Consider the following 14061-nt stretch of genomic DNA (forward strand, 5'->3'; position numbering starts at 1 on the left):
TTTGAATGTTGGCCTGCCCTACTAGGCTGGGGAAGTTCTCCTGGATGATATCCTGAAGAGTGTTTTCCAACTTGGTTCCATTTTCCCCCTCACTTTCAGGCACCCCAATCAGACGTAGATTTGGTCTTTTTACATAATCCCATACTTCTTGCAGGCTTTGTTCATTTCTTTTTCTTCTTTTTTCTTTTGGTTTCTCTTCTCGCTTCATTTCATTCATTTGATCCTCAATCGCAGATACTCTTTCTTCCAGTTGATAGAGTCAGTTACTGAAGCTTGTGCATTTGTCACGTATTTCTCGTGTCATGGTTTTCATCTCTTTCATTTCGTTTATGACCTTCTCTGCATTAATTACTCTAGCCATCAATTCTTCCACTTTTTCTTCAAGATTTTTAGTTTCTTTGCGCTGGGTACGTAATTCCTCCTTTAGCTCTGAGAAATTTGATGGACTGAAGCCTTCTTCTCTCATCTCGTCAAAGTCATTCTCCGTCCAGCTTTGATCCGTTGCTGGCGATGAGCTGCGCTCCTTTGCCGGGGGAGATGCGCTGTTATTTTTTGAATTTCCAGCTTTTCTGCCCTGCTTTTTCCCCATCTTTGTGGTTTTATCTGCCTCTGGTCTTTGATGATGGTGATGTACTGATGGGGTTTTGGTGTAGGTGTCCTTCCTGTTTGATAGTTTTCCTTCTAACAGTCAGGACCCTCAGCTGTAGGTCTGTTGGAGATTGCTTGAGGTCCACTCCAGACCCTGTTTGCCTGGGTATCAGCAGCAGAGGCTGCAGAAGATAGAATATTTCTCAACAGCGAGTGTACCTGTCTTTTTCTTGCTTTGGAAGCTTCCTCTCAGGGGTGTACTCCACCCTGTGAGGTGTGGGGTGTCAGACTGCCCCTAGTGGGGGATGTCTCCCAGTTAGGCTACTCAGGGCTCAGGGACCCACTTGAGCAGGGAGTCTGTCCCTTCTCAGATCTCAACCTCCGTGTTGGGAGATCCACTGCTCTCTTCAAAGCTGTCAGCCAGAGTCCTTTGCGTCTGCAGAAGTTTCGGCTGCGTTTGTTATTGCCCTGTCCCCAGAGGTGGAGTCTACAGAGACAGGCAGGTTTCCTTGAGCTGCTGTGAGCTCCACCCAGTTCGAGCTTCCCAGCAGCTTTGTTTACCTACTTAAGCCTCAGCAATGGCGGATGCCCCTCCCCCAGCCTCGCTGCTGCCTTGCCGGTAGATCACAGACTGCTGTGCTAGCAATGAGGGAGGCTCCGCGGGCGTGGGACCCTCCGAGCCAGGTGTGGGATATGATCTCCTGGTGTGCCTGTTTGCTTAAAGCGCAGTATTGGGGTGGGAGTTACCCGATTTTCCAGGTGTTGTGTGTCTCAGTTCCCCTGGCTAGGAAAAGGGATTCCCTTCCCCCTTGCGCTTCCCAGGTGAGGCAATGCCTCGCCCTGCTTCAGCTCTCGCTGGTCGGGCTGCAGCAGCTGACCAGCACCGATCGTCCGGCACTCCCCAGTGAGATGAACCCAGTACCTCAGTTGAAAATGCAGAAATCACCGGTCTTCTGTTTCGCTCGCGCTGGGAATTGGAGACTGGAGCTGTTCCTATTCGGCCATCTTGCTCCGCCCCCTTGTATAGAAGTTCTTTAGTTTAATTAGGTCTCATCTGTTAATTTTCATTTTTGTTACAATTGCTTTTGGAGTCTTCATCATGAAGTCTTTGCCTGGGTCGATGTCCAGAATGGTATTTCCTAGATTTTCTTCTAGGGTATTCATAATTATAGGTTTTACAGTTAAATCTTTAATCCATCTTGAGTTGAATTTTGTGTACAGTGAAAAGTAGGGGTCCAGTTTCAATTTTCTGCATATGACTAGTCAATTATCCCAACACTGTTTACTGAATAGGGAGTCCTTTCTCCATTTCTTGTTTTTGTTGGCTTTGTTGAATATCAGATGGTTGTAGATGTGTGGCTTTATTTCTGGGTTTTCTAATCTGTTCCATTTGTATGTTTTTGTATCAGTGCCATGTTATTTTAGTTGCTGTTATCTTATAGTATAGTTTGAAATTGGGTAGTATAATGACTCCAGTTTTGTTCTTTTTACATAGGATCACTTTGGTTATTTGGGATTTTTTTTTTTTTTTTTTTTGGTTACAAATGGATTTTAGAATTTTTTTTTCTAATACTGTGAAAAAATGTCATTGGTAGTTTGATACGAACAGCCTTCACTCTGTGGATTGCTTTAGGCAGTATGGTCATTCTAACAATATTGATTCTTCCTATCCATGATCATGGAATGTTTCTCCATTTGTCTATGTCATCTCTGATTTCTTTCAACAAGGTTTTGTAATTCTCATTATAGAGATCTTTCACCTCCTTAGCGAACTGTATTCCGAGGTGTATTCCTATTTTATTCTTTTTGTGGCTACCGTGAATGAAATTGTGTTCTTGGCTTGGCTCTCAGCTTGGATGTTATTGGTATATAGAAATGCTATTGATTTCTATACATTGGTTTTGTATCCTGAAACTTTGCTGAAGTTGTCTATCAGATCTAGGTGCCTGTGGGCAGAGACTATGGGGTTTTCTAAGTCTAGTATCATAATATCTGTGAAGACCTAAGGTTTGACTTCCTCTCTTCCTATTTGGATGGCTTTTATTACTTTATCTTGCCTTATTGCTCTGGCTAGGACTTTCAGTATCATGTTGAATAGGAGTGGTGAAAATTGTCATCATTGCCTTGTTCCCGTTTCTCAAGGGGAATGCTGCCAGCTTTTGCCTGTTCAGTATGATTTTGGCTGTGGGTTTGTTGTGGATGGCTCTTATTATTTTGAGGTGTGTACCTTTGACGCCTAGTTTGTTGAGGGCTTTTAAACTGAAAGGTTGTTGAATTTTATCGAAAACCTTTTCTGCATCTATTTTTGGTTTGTTTGTTTGTTTTGTTTGTTTGTTGTAGTTATATCACTTTTTAAGATGGCATGCTACCAATGTTTTTTCCTCTCACTAGTTATGACATTTTTATCCTAATTTTAAAGTTATTCTGTTATAGGAGGCTTTTCCTGATACAATTAGATTTCAATTAGAGGATTGCTACCACCATCATCCCAATACTCAATACTTGTGACCATTTGTCCTCATTCACAAATTTCTCAAAAGTATGACAGAGAAGAGGATACACCAAGCATCTTGCATTGATTCTGCCCCCTCCATTAAGTCTCTGGCTCCCACGTTAGTCACTCTCAAACAGTTTCAAGTCCGAGTTTGGCTAGTCTCAGTCCACATATGGTCACTGAAATGCAGCATCCTAACCGATGCCCTGCAACATTTCTAAAACATTTTTTAAAATTTGTATAAATTGATCAAAACTTGAGACACATCTATGAAAGGTTTGAAAATGCAGTATCCTATAAATGGCAGTACAGTATCATTATATTTAATTAATATAAAATAGATAATTAGTATTTCTGTAAATATTGTATTTTATCATAAAATTTTCCCACTGATGGACCCTCATCTCTATTTCCAAGGCTGTGACCGTCACTATTACTGGCACTGAAGAGAACATAGGAGAATTAGATTATGGGATCCATGCCTGAAAGTTTTTGTGATCATTTGGAGCTATATTTTCATAGTTTACAATTTTAATAAATCATAATTAATAATTATAATTAAATCATTTTACTTTGTATTAATTACTCACAATTACAATAGTAAAAGGGGTTAAGAACTATGGCAGATGCTGGGAGCAGTAACTCACACCTCAATCCTAACACTTCAAGAGGCCCAGGCAGGAGATTACATGAGCCCAAGAGTTTGAGACCAGCCTGGGCAATAAAATGAAACCTGATCTCTATGGAATAATATAAAAATTAGTCAGGCATGGTGGTGAGCACCTGTAGTCCCAGCTAAAAAACAAAACAAAACAACAAAAAAAAAACAAAACAAAAAAACTATGGCAGAAAACAATTAAAACTAGATTAAAACTAGCCTAGTAACATAGCCAGACTCTGACTCTACACAAAATAGAAAGTTACCCAGGCATAGCGGCTTGTGCCTGTTTTCCCAGCCTCAGGGGACTGAAGTGGGAGGATTACTTGAGCGTGAGAGGTTAAGGCTGCAATGAGTCATGATCACACCACTGCACTCCAGCCTGGGTGACAGAACAAGACTTTGTCTCAAAAAGAAAAAAAGAAGAAACAAGAAAAGAAAAGAAAAGAAAAGAAAAGAAAAGAAAAGAAAAGAAAAGAAAAGAAAAGAAAAGAAAAGAAAAGAAAAGAAAAGAAAAGAAAAGAAAAAGAGAAAAGAAAATTTAAAGACATCATCAAAGAGGCAAAATTTATTCTGACCCTTTAGAGATGTTTAAAATAGCCAGATAAGGGAGTAGATAATCTTCCAAAGAGAATTAATAACATAAGAAGTAAAAAGGCAAAATGAATACTGGCAGTTTCTAAGAGCAATGGGATAAAGGCCTAACAGGAATAGAATTGTATTAAGCAACAAGGTATACAAAGAGAGGGAAATAAATAAGTTGAGAATTTTTACTATATTATTTATTTGCTAAATCCCTAGTTTAAAATGATGACGTCACATAACAAGTAACAAGTGTATTTCCAATTAGCAACGTGTAAGGAACTGCTTGAAGAAATACAATTAATGATATTCATCTGCCCCTGAAATAACTTATTTCTGTGTCTGTCATATTGCCCAGCACAGAATCTTATTGAACCTCACCTTGTAAAATCTACAGAGGTTCTTTTTTATTTAAGAGATGAATGCCTTGTACACCATTCTCACCTGTATTTAATCTAAGAATTTTGATTTTGTATTTTACTCCCCGTCCTGAATGATAGAAACCTTTAACTCCCCATTCTCTATTCTACACAGTTTGCAGCTTGAAGACACCGCTCTGCCAGAAGAGATATTACTCCTTTCTGTTTCCTGCTCCCTGTTTTTCCACAGTATACTGCAAAAGCAGAAAATAAGAAAAATTAAAAGGCAACTCTGGGCATATCTGTGATGAGAGTATGAATTTTTCTTACTGGTTTTATCCGTTCTTATCAGCTTACACTTTTAGAGACTAAAAAATAATCCCTCTAATGCCTGAGGTTTTTTTTACTTTCTTGGCAGAAAGTGGGTTTAAAATGCACATATAATAACACAACTGTCTTTACAACTCCCCAGATATCTGCAGTTATCTTAAATATTGATTCAAAGGGTATTGCTTAAATATTGCTTAAGGATAAAAATATCCCTAAATATTGCTAGTTTAGCAAGATGATAACTCCAAAAAATTTCAAAAGAATATTGTATTCCCATGGAAACTGTAATATTTTCTAAAATCTTAAACATAGCATTATAATGATTTTTAGTTTAAATTTAAAGGGGTTTCATGATCATTATTAATATTTGGCACAGCTGTAAGTGGGGCCCGTACATATTTTTCCTTTTCAAACAGTAACGTACATTCCAATAAATGCTTGATTTTATCAAATATTCTACCTCATTCAAAAATATCCATAGGCAACTTAAAATAATTTATGCCTTAAAATAAGATTTATTTGTGAATATTTAATATATTCCATAGATGCTGCTGCATTATTCAGAACTGAGTTCTCACACACTGGATATCCCACAAATGTTGAGCGACTTAGCATGAGCTTCTAACCCTGCAGTTGTCCCCAGTCACGAGGATGAAAGCCTTAATAATTGCTTATTCAGAATTGATTTGTAGCCCACAAACAAATTCCCTTTCATTTTATGTGGAACTTTTCTCTAATGTTCTAAAAAAAACTGTAATAAAATGTGGACTTATATTTGAAAAATAAATATTTTGTCACTCTTATTAAGAGACATAAAAGGCTGTGGGTCACAGTTTGATTTGGGAATTGGTTTGCTGAAATTTACTTTAAGGGCAAATGTCTTTGAAATCACCATGCTCACTTTTATTTTCCCCACATTAAGAGATCCTGGAAAGTCTCGACATTTGTGAAAATTGCCACTGGGAAACTCACCAATTGATTTATCCTCTAATAAGAAATGACTGACCTTTCTGTTTGGATCTTGCCAGGACAAGATGTGGTTAGGTATATCTGGAAGTGATACATTCCGAGGCTGAGTTTCTACAACCAAAGCAAAACTGAAGACTAAGGCAGTTTTTTATGACATTTGAGCTAATTAAACAATAAGATTCTTCTACAGTACAATTGAAAAGTAAATAACAACTACTGCAATCATATTTCTGTTTACTCCTTGCCAGCTCCTGTTTGAAGCATTATTTGAACTATGAGAAACATTATGTGAATTGTACTTATGCAAATCATCAGAAATGTATAATCTTCAAGCCATTTTAAAGAGGGAGTCTAGTTGAGTAATTTATGCCATGTTACACAGCTATTAAGTAGCAATAATTTTGCTACTATCTAATTCTGTCAATAATCTCAACTACTACACTAAAAGCTTCCACATTGGTTAAAAAAATATTTGACTATCCTTTGCTGGTTCAGAGATTTATCATCATTAAAGGAATTATCAAAAAGTGTGAAAACAAGTGGTTTTAATGTATATAGTGATAGCCAATCTATTTTGGTCACTGATTAAGACTTGCAAGCATTGTGTTTAAGTATGTAGGTAGAACAAGCTATGAAATTGCCTCTAATTATAAGATGGCTCTTTAGTGTAAAGAGAAATCCTGTAAGTGCTTCTGCTATGTCTTGTATCAAAATATTACTATTTCTCTCTCTCTCTGTCATGCACACATACACACACAAACACATACACACACAATTTAGTTTTAGAGAAGTCAGATTCATATCTATAGGACCTAGGGGGAAAATTTAAAGAAAGAAGAGAATGCAACATAAGATAATAATTTGAAAAGTAGGACAGAAAGGAAGGAAAACTAGCTGGTAGTTAACATTTGTTGATGATTTCTACATACTGGCCAAAATTCTAAGTGCTTTACATGATTTAAATAATTCAATTATCTCAGCAACCCTTTGAAAAAAGGTACAAACCTTACGTTACTTTACTTAAAAGCTGAGCCTCAGGGAGTATAACTAATATCCAAAATCATATGTCTATGAAATTGTGGAGCCAAGGTTTGCATGCAGTCAGTCTGGATCCAAAGTCTACATTCTTCACCATTAATGAGATAGTTTTTTTTGTTGCTGTTTGTTTGCTTTTTGTTTTAAAAATAAGGAGTGCAAGATCCAATATATGACAATATAAAATGTCTAGTGTGTGATGAAAAGCAAAATCTTGTTGATAACTTAATTGGCTTATGCTAGGAAGAATATTATCCTTGTTTCGTATAAACCAACAATAATGATTGAACATTAATGTTTACTTTTTAAAGAACCAAATGTAACTCTGTATTCTTGAACTGCTACCAGGATATAATTAAGTTTCAATGATGTTTTTAGATACATTATGTCATATACACCACAATGTTTTAAATGTTTATATCTGCACATATCCCAGACTCCTATTCTTAAAAATCTATCTGATAATGGGTCACCTAATTAAGTGTTTAAGTCCTACAATTTCAGTCAGTACGCTAATGTGTAATATCAAAGATATCTAGGGATATAATAGCAAATGAGAGACATTTATTTCATGGTGCATTTTACAACCAATTTCAAGAACTGACATGGATGAACCATCATCTATCTTTTACTTAATGGTCCAAGTCTGTCTTCAACTACTCCCAAAGATTTTAACATCACTATATATTAAATAGAAGAAAATCCCTGTGAAAGTATCAAATGTGTTTTAGATTTTCTGCTAACAGCAGCTTTCATTGTTACTTATCTAGTTTCAAGTCAAGTCTTTCACATGGTTGGTTAAATTAGAAGGCACCATTTTTCTTTAACCCAATACAAAAAAAAAAAAGAATGCTTTAAGTTATGGTGACTGAAGAAAGGGTGATTTCATTAAAGGAGTTTGAAGGGCAGATGAATACTTGTGAAATATCTTATTCATATAGAAATGTTCAAAAACTTTAATGGAAAAATAGAATGGTTATTTCGTGCACTGTTTTATTTAAAAACGTATTGATTTCAGAAACATAAATGTTAACAATCATTTGTCTTAAAATTATAAAGTTCATTTTGTCAATTTGCAAGTTTTTGTTTAATCTCTAATTAAAATTATTACAGTTTCAATATAACCTAATTATAGTTAAAATAATAGCTGATTTTACTTGTTAAACATATATTAATTGATCCACAATTTGTTTGATTCCTTTCAAATGGATTGCCAATTTTGCCATTATTTAATAAATAATTCCTTTTGCATCTATAAAAATTCTTAAACATTTTTATTGGCAAATGAATTTCTGTGCATTTATTGTATTATACAAATTAAAAATTAATAAACCAAACTATTGTTTAGTATATAACCCAGTGAACTCCTATTAAACTCTTTTCCTTCCAAAAAAGATATATCAAGTGGTTAAGTTTGACAAGGTGTGTAATTCAGAACTATGAAATTTACCATAATTTAAACTTTCAAGCAAAGTATACACACCAGCGCATAATAGAATATTTAATATACCAAACCTTAAAATTTAAAAAGTCGCAAAATAAGCACTACTAAAAATATTTGAAAAAAAACTACTCAAAGCACTACTAAAAATATTTGAAAAAAAAAATATGCTGTTTCAAATTCCTTAAACATTTGTTTTTTTCTATCACAAAAGTTAGAGTCTAAAAAATGTTGGGAAAAATTGCAACATTTTACCAAAGAAGAGACAGCCTATTAACAAATCCTATGGCTTTTTTCAGATAAGTTCTAAATGTTCTCTCATAATTTTAAACTAGAGTTTCATATCTTGAAATGAACTAAGATAATTTATACAACTGAGTTTTAAACAATATTATTTTCAAATCTTAAAAAAAATATATATCAAATTATTAAGCTATTCTACAAAATAACTTATGTAAATTTGGCTGAAACCAATTGTTTTAAATAATAAAAAGCAAAACAAGATAAAACAAGACATCTTCACAGATTAACTTTCCTGGGCTGCTTTTTATTATAGAGAATGAAAAAGTCATAAACTTAAGGTTTTAGCTTCTAGCCCTGGCCTTACTAGTTGATCTGGAATGTTGACCTCTCTAAAACTCAGCTATAAAATGAAGGTGTAGGACTGAGTAACTTATGAGAATACTTCCAACTCAGAATTATATTTCAAGCTTGCTTAGAATACTTTTTCCGAAGACAAGATGGGTACAGAAAAGAAAATAAGTTTAAAAAAAAGATACAACTATTTATACCATCATTTTCACTAAAACGATATTATTTACTGCCTTGAAAATTTAGATAATTTTCTTGCAAGGATACAGTTTATACTATCAAAGGATATATATCCCAACAAGGAAACTTAAAAATATAAAAAGACTCTTCCAAGTTTGGATGAATTTGTACTGATACTGTGCCTCCCACATTTGGAAGTGTTTTATCTCTGCAGTTTGAGAGCTTAGAAGCTGTGGAAAGAAGATGAACGGGAGTTGCGCAAAGTTACTTTTCTCAGATCCTAGCGATTACATATGTACAAAGAAATAAATGACCTTGATACCATGTTTAGAAAACAAGAGACTACAGACAAGATGAAAGTGCTAAGTTTATTTCCCCTCATAGCAAAAAAGTAAACCATGGATATCCAACTTTTTTTATATATTAATACTTAATTTGTATCGTTGAGCAAGTCATGGTGAGTTAGTTTTTAGTGAGCTTGATGCTTTCTTCTCTGGGTGTTTTATGAACTGAGGAAATTATCCTGGTATGCAAAGGCTTGCTTGTGTAATTTTACTAAAAGTTAACAAAAAGTCCAGAGCCAAGCCTTTGTGTTTATGGGACCATAAAAACCCATTTTGACATTTTTAGTGCCTTCCTAAACTCAAATCCCTCCTCTGGAATTTAGCATTTGTCTTACGTTTCGTAACACATCAGTTTGTTTTCCTCATTAGGAAAGTCAAAGAAAGGAACAGTGGTATTACTTCTTACATGGTCACGATGTGTGCATGAACCTTCTTAGTGTTTAAATCCAAAGTAGTGCTTCTGAGATTTCAAATGTTTACATTTATCCACAGCCACATGTGCCTTTGATGTTTGAGTAATTTGAAAACAATTCACTGGCAGTAGGACTTGGACTTCGATAACATCTGATCTAGAAGTACTAGCTTTGCCTTTTTTTCAACAATTGGTCTCCATTTTGAACTTCATAAGAAGTTCATCAAAAGTTCATCATCAGAAGTTTTGTCTTTCTAAAACTTTTTTATAAAGATGGCCAATAGAGTTCCAGTTTGTACCTGGACTTTAATAACTACATTTTTAGTTGTATCTCTAAGATGTTATTTTATTGTGTTTACTACTGAAGGAGTTGGGGAAAAGACTAGTCAGGGAAACTGTAGCTTTTTTTTCCTCACATTTGAAAGTAATACAAAGAATCAAGGAGTCAGACAAGTTAAGTTTTTGGTCGCCACTTTCTTCTAGCCCCAAATACAAAAAAAAAAAAAAAAAATTGTTAGTTTTTATTGCATCAACCAACTTATCCTGATAATTCAATGTAACAGACTTCTACTAGTACCTAAGAGAGCCCAATACTGAACTAGGAGTTATGACATTTGTGTAAAAATCAATCATACTAATAATAGCTATAGTTGCTTACATTGTGTCAGGCACTGTGCTAATTACAGTCTAATTATCACAAATAATATTTGAAATAGGTTCCAATATCATGCTCATTTACTGACATAGAAACTAAAACTTTGGAAAGATTAAGTACATTGACAAAGGTTTTATAGCTGAGCCAGGGTCAAAAGAACTATTATGGCATAAGCATGTCATGAAAGAAATTAGACTGCTTTGTGTGCATAAGGAATCACTTCCTAGTCTTTCAACCCTCTTCTGTGGGCAGGTTCTTTTCTTGTTCCTGGATAAAACCTCATGAAGTAGGTTTCTGGTTCTTTTTAGTCAAAAAATAGTCCCATTTCTTAAAGTACACATTTAATGTAATAATCCAAACTTCAAACTTCATACAAAAATAAAACTTTATCTTTTCCCATCCTGGATCCATCTTATGCTGAGAAGCTTTTCCAAGTATCAACTGACAAAACTTATACATCCTTCCCCCACCATATATGTCATTATAGCTCACTCACAATGCAGGTTTCCAGCTGTGATCAGCCAAGGGCATGTTTTCAGGTACATGTAAGCATTCATCTCCAAAACTCCAAGGAATGTTATAAGGTCCTATAAATTGATACTTTGAAACTTCTCCGACTGGATTTGAGAAAGGTAGAAACACTTCCTTCCTTCATAAAGCAGCCCCTTTCCCTCTTCTATGAGGAAAGAGTGGAAGCCTTCATAATTTGTCCAAACAAACCATCTCTGCAGGTCTTCTCAACATCCCTGTTAACCCATCGCTACCACTAATATATCATCCTGGTGACTGATAAGTCAAGAGTTGAAAGCTAGGCTTCACCATCTCCTTTCCAAGTCCTGTATGGGTGGCATAGATCTGAGGGTGGAATTCGCTGAGCATAAATTGTTTTCTTGTATCCCTGACAAGAATCTCCCATTTTAACATCCTGTTATATCTTAGAGATTCAGAGAAAAGGGAGAATTTTCCAACTGTAACCTTCAAAATAGCTGAGGAACACATTATAGAATCCAGCCTGCACAGACTATTTGCCCAGCCTAAGCAATCCCGAGTAGGATTCCATCGAAGGCTGAGAACGGATTTAAATTCCATATCAAATTATTAGTATAAAACAAAAAAAAAATGAGTAGTAATGCTTTTTTCTTTGAAATCCTATGGATATATGTTTATGATGTAATTAAACAGCAAATTTAATATTTTAGTCACTTTCACATATATTTACATGTATGTATTATAGCAATCTATATAAATAAAATGTGAGATAATTTCTAACCATGACCTACTAAATAATAAATATTTTAAGTACTCAAAAAATGGTAAAGAGTCATTATGGACATTACTCTCAAGGTAAATTCCAGTAAAATCAGATTTGGTCCTTGGTGTACTGCAGTTCCTGACAAAGACTGGGCATGCCTGCAGGCTGAGAAGGGGCTTAGCTGAGTTTGCCCAATTTAAATGGTTGAACTTACCCAGGCAATATGAGACAACTGAATCAAATTAAGAATTAAAATCTTAATTAGCTTATAAAGATATTTCCTCATATCCCAATAGACTTTGAAATCACTCATTCTTAAATATTCTGAGCCTGCTCCTGAAAATTTAACGTGTGGTATCCCAAACTCATTTTTACAAATAAAATATTTCAACTAAATAACATACCAAATGCAACTCAAAGGTAAAACATTCACCACCCCATCCTATTTTAAATCTATATGTCACTACTTTTCTGCTTCAGAAAAAAAAAAAAAATGACTAAAGGAAAACCTTTGGCATAAAAATCAAATATGGTAGTTTATAAAGTTAAATGTTAACCAGACTCCGTCCACTAGAGAGTTCAAAAAATTCCTAAAGGGAAGGGAATGAGGAAAAGGTCATGATCAGAATTACCTGGAAAAGACACTGTCTTTCCTCACCCAGCCCACCTCCTCTTATCTACCTAAAACAGTCGGGTGGACAAGCAAATTACCAATGAACAGTTTGAAAAATACAACGTATCGTATTCCCACTAATCAAATCACTGACCTTCTCTTATAAAATTAAGGGTGAGGAAAACGGCCTTAGACTCTTAAGTGATTTGCCTAGGACCACACAATTACTAAGCAGAGCCCAACAACAAAAAAATCTTCATACTCCTACTCCAGCATGCTGAAGCTGTATGAAAGTAGCTTAGGAAACAGGTTTCTTATTAAATGTGTTTTATACTCTAGAAAAGTTTCTTCATCCCCCTACTCCCAAATTATCTCCTTCTATATAGGTCACATTTGCAAAACTGTTCCACAAAAAAAAAAAAAAAAAAAAGTTTGTAAAATATGCACAGGGTCAAAGTTTCAACAAAATTGGCATTAACCCTAAATTTCTTTTCATATAAAATCAATGTTATCACTAGATGTATGCAAGAAATAGATGATGGGAACTTATTTTTAAGTTTTTGAAACGACTTCTGCCACTCTTGTTCAGAAGCCTAGTTCCAGCTGAATAGAATGATCGCATTCACTAGGTCTGCTTGTCTAATGACAGCCCTCTAAATTTTGCACTCAACATGGACGTCATTTTTCACTTCAGGTCGTATTTAATAGCAGTTTGGAAAGATGAAACTATATCATTGATATGCCTATTTTAAAGATTTACTGTATTAATCCGGGTCAAATCTCCCTGCTCGCTCCACAACTTACTCCAACCCCCACCAAGAGTGCGGGAAAGGATTTTAGAACTTTCAGTTCTTGGAAGTTCTGTCTAACTAAACAGACAAGACTTACAAGCAACGATGCTGACGGTGGACTCTGGCCCAGGGATTTGGGCAGAGCGTGGGAGGGTCTGCGGGGCCTGGGGTGCCCTCCGCGCACGAAATCCAGGGCGCCCGTGGGGAAAGGAGGAGGGAGACTGCTCACATGGCCCACTTCACGGCCTGCGATGGAGTGCGCGCTGGGCGTCAGGGCAGAGGGAGGCGGGGATTAAGGGTAAAGAGGGGCCTCCTGCCTCTGGCTCCTGATCCCTGCAAGCCGCCCACCCTGCGATCGCCGGATACCGCCCTGACTGCCCTGCCGCCAGTTCCAGCCCGAATGCAGCTGTCACCGGTCCTGTGCGCCTCTGGTGGCGCGTGCGACCTGTCCTTCCCTGCCCAAGAGGGAGGACCCGCGGTGCCCCAGCCTCAGCTCTGCGCACAGCCGTCCCCCGCATGTCCGCACCCCTGTGCTGTATTGCACGCTCTCCAGAGCCCAGAGTCCCATGTCCCATTGCGAGGGTCCCACAGCGGGCAGTAGCTGCCCTCGGAATCCATACCCTGTGTCCCGGCGCCCTAGCAGGTCCTAGGACCAAGGTCAGCTATATTGTCTGAGGCTGTGGGTTGCGGCGACTCGCAGATACCGCCCCGCTGGGATTTGATCCTGAGTCAGTAGGCTCCACATCTTTCCCAAGCCCTTTCAAATC

At 36.4% G+C, this 14061-nt stretch overlaps 1 long non-coding RNA gene across 1 annotated transcript in view; it reads right to left on the minus strand.

The window, feature by feature from the left end:
• LOC139362809 (uncharacterized) overlaps positions 1-13787 on the minus strand; it is a 229864-nt gene extending 216077 nt beyond the window's left edge. Inside the window, exon 1 of the long non-coding RNA XR_011622188.1 lies at positions 13392-13787. This is a non-coding gene — a long non-coding RNA (uncharacterized lncRNA). The remainder of the gene's footprint in view (positions 1-13391) is intronic.
• Positions 13788-14061: the final 274 nt, after the last annotated feature.

Source organism: Macaca nemestrina, chromosome 4 (assembly GCF_043159975.1).
Source record: "Macaca nemestrina isolate mMacNem1 chromosome 4, mMacNem.hap1, whole genome shotgun sequence".
Taxonomy (NCBI): Eukaryota; Metazoa; Chordata; class Mammalia; order Primates; family Cercopithecidae; genus Macaca; species Macaca nemestrina.